At 37.5% G+C, this 5,905-nt stretch overlaps 1 non-coding gene across 1 annotated transcript; it reads right to left on the bottom strand.

Moving 5' to 3' along the window:
• LOC118454613 (U1 spliceosomal RNA) lies at positions 1–164 on the bottom strand. The gene has a single exon (XR_004843813.1). It is a non-coding gene; the product is annotated as a U1 spliceosomal RNA (small nuclear RNA).
• Positions 165–5,905: the final 5,741 nt, after the last annotated feature.

The following is a 5,905-nucleotide window of genomic DNA, read 5'->3' as shown; positions in this document are numbered from 1 at the left end:
GAGGGGAGAGCACGAACGCAGTCCTCCACTACCACAAATTATGCAGTTGAGATTCCCGCATTTAGGGAATTCACAGGGGTCAGCACAACTGCAGTGCAATGGCTGAGCTTTGCCCTGGGTGAACCACCTTCGTCATCATGGTATCTCCCCTGCCAGGTAAGTATAAATATATATAAATAAATATATAGAAAAGTATATGTTTACCTTACTATTTCTGGCTCACATTTTCAGGTTTCAAGGAACAGAAACTGAAATGTGTTATAAACAGTGTACATACAATTCTCCGACAGTGGGGGAAATAATGATTTTTATTACCTGCTGTATTTATAGGTTCACTCACTTACAAACAAATGAACAGTCTCTAATTTTTATGGAAGTTTTATTTTAATGGAGAGAGAATATCAACCAAAATTCCACAAATTACAGCCAAACAATCAATTAAAGATATTCCTGATGTCAACTATGTATAAAGTACACCTGTCTACAAAATCAGGTTCCTTCAATTTCCATTCTAACAGCTCCACCAAAGAGCTGTCAAAGGGCACCATGAACAGGACTATAGACTTGCAAAATGCTAGAACAGGCTACAAGACCATCAGCAAGACGTTTGGTGAGAAGGTGACAACTGTTGATGCCATTATTGAGGAATAGAAAAATATAAAATGACCGTCAGCTGCACTCAGTCTTGCTCTCTATGCAAAGTCTTGGCTCGTGGGTTGAGGGTGATCATGAGAAAGTGGTTGTAGGAGCCATTTTTTGTTTTGGTACATTATGTATGCCATTAGGGGTTACCTTTTTTGTTTTATGATATGGTGTGTTGATGGGAATGTATTTAGGGTAGACACACGTAATTAGCGCCAGGTGTGTTGTTGTTCAGAAGGAGCAAACAGTTTATGATAAATGGTGTTGGATAAAGAGAACTGTTGACAACAAACGCAACTGATGGAAGTGGAATACAGATAAGTATGGCTGGAGTTACTGGACTGTGATAAGTTTCATTCATAACAGTGGCATCGCATCACCCCAGCCAACGAACACCTCAGTGGCTTCAAGCGTAAGCTCAGCCTCTGCAGTGGTGGATCAGCCCCAAACTACACAGGAGAAGCTTGTTGATTATCTGAAGGCAGTTGGAACCACAGTTACCAAGAACACAACTGGTAACACACTATGCTATAATGGATTGAAATTTTGCTGTGCTCACAAGGTGCCCCTGCTCAAAAATGCAGACGTGTAGGCCCATCTTAAGTTTGTAAGACACCATTTAAAGGATTTAGAGAAGGCTTGGGAGAATGTGCTGTGGTCAGAATAAAACCAAAATCAAATTTTTTTTGGCTTTAACTCAACCCACCATCTTTGAAGAAAGAAAATTGAATTACGCAACTACCATGATCCCTCCCACTCTTAATCGCATTGGATGACTCTGGGTTCAGTATCTTACCCAAGGGTACTTTGGCATGTAGACTGGAGTAACAAGGGATCGAACCACATTCCTTGCAACTAGTACCTCTTGTGCCACAGCCACCTTTGTTTAGAGAGTTTCTGTAAAGGGGAGTGGCCAAAATCCTGAGATATGTACAAACCTAGTCACCAACTACAAGCAACATCTTAACACTGTGCTTGCCAACAAGGGGTTTTCCACCAATTAATGAGTCATGTTTTGCTTGAAAATCAAAAACTTATTTTACTCAGTGACGTGCACATCAGCTGATAAAATTAAACTATCATACATTTTAGAGCCAACAATTACTTACAATTTTTTACCCCACTATAAATGAGGATTTTCCTTAATGTGTGAATCATGCAAATGTACCCTAGTGGAGTACCAGAATAAAAATGTACAAACACCAACTTGAACTAGGTTTGCTATTTTACGTACCTTTGCTTTATGGTAAGCGAAACCAATTATGTAAATAAATAAAAGTTTAATCTGTCAAACTGTATATCTGTCAGAAATGTATACAGCACGTAAAATAACTATTGAACAAGTCATCAGTTTACTAAGTAAATATATTTCTGAAAGTGCTATTGACATACAATTTACACCAGATGCTGGTAATAACACATTTCAATCCACGCAAGGTGAACAAAAATAAGGTAGACCCTATTATTGTAGGGTCTACCTTATAATATAAAGCGCCTTGAGGCGACTGTTGTTGTGATTTGGTGCTATATAAATAAAATTGAATCGAATTGAGCTAAAGAAATCAAACCACAGATGTCATAAATTATGTGTAAAATGAAAAATGACACAGGGAAAAAGTATTGAACATGGTTACTGAAATGTATTTATAAAAGCTTTTGGTGGTGATGACAGCTTCAAGGCGCCTCCTGTATGGAGAAACAGGAGGTGAAAAGTTGCATGTATTGCTCAGGTGAGTTTTTTTTTTTCACACAAACAGTCTTCAAATCCTGAAGGTTCTGTGGGCCCTTTCTGTGAACTCTGAGCTTTAGTTCTCGCCATAAGATTTCAGTTGGATTCAGGTCAGGTTATTGACTGGACCATTCTAGCAGCTTTGATCCCAAACACACAGTCAAGGAAACTCAGCTGGTTTCAGAAAAAGAAAATATTGTCTTCCTTCAGTTATGTGAAGCGTGCCAATGCCGTATGATAAAAAACATCCCCACACCGTGATGTTCCCACCTCCAAACTGGGGGGTATATGCATTGCCTGTTGATCTCAAAAGATGATGTGTACTATGGCATCCAAAAAGTTCAATTTTGGTCTCATTTGTCCAGACTATATTTCCCCAGTATTTCACAGACTTGTTTAAATCTTGTTCAGCAAACTTTAAACACACTTCAACATGCTTTTTCTTCAGCAAAAGAGTGCGTGGATAAAGACTGTGGCGGTGAAGTCCGTTGCTTATCGTTTCTTTGAAACAATTCTACATCTTTCTGCTGCTCTCCACAAATGGTCTTTGAATCTTGGACAACTCATCTGATAATTTCTTTTACTCCTCTGTCTGAAATCTTGAAGGGAACACCTGGTAGTGGCTGCTTTATGGTGAAATTATATTCTTTCCATTTCGGGATTATGGCCCCAACAGTGCTCCTGGGAACCTTCAGTAGTTTAGAAATTCTTTTGTAACCAATGCAACAATAAGGTTGCAAAGATCTCAAGATCGTTTTACCCGTCATGAGATGTTTATTGCGCGACTTCTTGGTAATAAGACACCTTTTTATAAGGCCTTCAGTTGGGACTGAACCCGCTGATATTAATTTGCAATAGGTGGCAGGATTGCTTTCTAATAACTGATAGATTTCAGCTGGTGTCATCACTTTACATGGCTTTCTTGCACCTCCTATTGTTCATGTGTTCAATACTTTTCCCACGTGTCATTTCTCATGATTATACATAATTTATGGACACATATTATTGGATTTCTTTGCATTTAAGGATTTGATGGGTTGTTACAGGCATCTGGTGAGAATTTCATGTCAGTAGCACCTTAGAGACATATTTACTTAAAACATTGGTGAAGTGTTCAATAATTTACTCACTATATCTTTGTAGGAACTATCTGCTTAAAATACAGTAGTGTTGTGACGGATGAATTCACACACATCATAGCATAATCAGTCTACTGTTAACTTCTAGTTACCTACATGATTAATGTCAATCATTGCTCTGAAATTAATTAAAAACAAAAAATCTATCTTGTCAAAATATGTATATGAAAACAATGTTCACTTAAGGCGGTTCAAGTTGATTACATCACTGGTAAAGCTTTCTATGTTTTAAAGTTCTTTCTAAGAAAAATACATATAGGAAGATATTATATTCCATGTCTTGCAGCATTCACCAACCAGTTTTTGTGTAAGCCCTGTTTCCTGCAACTTGCCTGCAATGCCACATGGATCCAATACTGGTGCAAATAAATAATAAAACATTAAACAAATAAAACGTGGTGAATTTAAAAATCCTATAAATACATAATCCAAATACTTTGTTCAGCAACGGTAATGAATTGTACTTTAAATAGTACTTTAAAAGTTCACTTAGTGCTTCAGTATCCAACTGCTTTGGACAAATTCAGATACATGACTCAGTCAAATCCAATGACTACGGAGGCAATAGCAGCCAAATTATATTCTCTTAATCTTTTTAGTCATGACAGTTGAGAGGTTCAGGTTGAAGTGTGTTATTCCAGGAAGCCTGGACAGGGGCTGGTTGCAGAGAGACAGGCTAGATTTAACTGTCCAAAAGTACTTTTGTTGTGCAAAATCTGCAGGTTAAACTTCCATCTAAATGAAGAGCAACTCCAACAAATCACAAGAAAATGAATGCCTGTTTCTTTCCACAAATGATATTTAAATATTGGGACCTAGCTGCTCACTGATTCACTAGTCAGTAATACTAAGCCAATCCAGAAAATGTTATTATATGTTTTACAGATCAAACTGTGACAAATAATGTGAAAAACCTTGACAAATTGAAAAAAATAGAAAACAGATTTTTTGCAGGGTCTATACCCTACAACATAACATGCCTTGGGGCAACTGTTTTTGTAATTTGGGATTGTATAAATACAGTAGAATTGAATTTAATAGAAACAGAAAACAACCATATTATTAACCACAAAGTATATTGCAAGTTCTTAGCAAGAGTTACCCCAGTTATCATGTTGACTTGGAAACAAAGGGATAGGCCGTTGCTACTAATATGAACAAAATAAAACTGAATAGAATATCAGTCCATCAAACTTCACTCATGTCAGACAATCTGACATATCTGATAATCACAAGTGAAAGTACCTTAACTGCAGATAGTGCAGTTCCATCAGGTAGTTGAGGTTTATATGTGAGCCAGCATGAATGGCAGAGGTCTGAAATTTGCTCACCTAAATGGAATGAAAATTGTTTTTCATGATATGTGTTACACCTGTACTTGATCTTTGACAAGCCAAAATATCTGCTGTGAAAACAGTCTGTTTTAAAAAGTCCAAATGAACATTTGACAATGAATAAACCACTTAGATTATTTGTAAACTTTGCTGAGCTAAGTTCTATTTATTAAGCTGAAACTGTATATTACTGAAAGACCAACAAGGACAAAATTCAGTGGTGAGAGATTGTAGATGAAACTTTCTGCTGAAGTTACCATAAAACACAGAACAAGATGCAAACAATAATGTATCCAGCAAACTGACATCTTTGTGAAAGAGCCAAAAGTATCACCACTGTTACCCTTACGGTGCTGTAGCAAACTTTTTAGGCTCATGATTAACCTGTTTATTAGAGCAGCGGTCCCCGACCTTTTTTGCGCCACGGACCGGTTTAAGTCTAACAATATTTTCACGGACCGGCCTTTAAGGTGTTGCGGATAAATACAACAAAATAAAACCAGTACAGGTAACAAAAAAAAAAAAAGATTTATTCATAACACACGGGAAAAGACCCAGGGAAACCGAGTTAACTATAAAAATAACAATAAAAATTGATAAAAGCACTGAAGACCATAAATTTCACACCCGAGCCTCAACTCTTGCGGCCCGGTACCAAACGGCTCACGGCACCGGTCCGTGGCTCGGGGGTTGGGGACCGCTGTATTAGAGTGAATGTGCAACCAGCCCCATGAGTTTTCTCTCAGCGTGACTTGGGTACATATTAGCTTGTGAGGCAGGAACAGGTCTTTTGCTGCCATGATGCCAGGTCTCTCTTGGAAATGAGTTTTGAATCTCAGTGAGATTTTTACCTGGATAAATAAAGGATTCATTAATAAAAATTAAAAAATAAGCTATATAGAATGTCCAGTCCAACAATGAAATGGGTAGATGTAGTATTCACTCCCAGATGTCTTTGATAGGTCATCCTGGCAAACTTGAACAGGTAAACCTCAGGCTTACGTCCAACAGAATGGTTTCACAGTAATTTTCTTTCACTACTACAATTTGAGCTAAAATTC

The sequence above is a fragment of the Neolamprologus brichardi genome, chromosome 15, assembly GCF_056152115.1.
Source record: "Neolamprologus brichardi isolate AB-2024 chromosome 15, ASM5615211v1, whole genome shotgun sequence".
Lineage (NCBI taxonomy): Eukaryota > Metazoa > Chordata > Actinopteri > Cichliformes > Cichlidae > Neolamprologus > Neolamprologus brichardi.
Note: the sequence above shows the minus strand (reverse complement) of the source record. Positions and strands in the feature narration are given on the sequence as shown.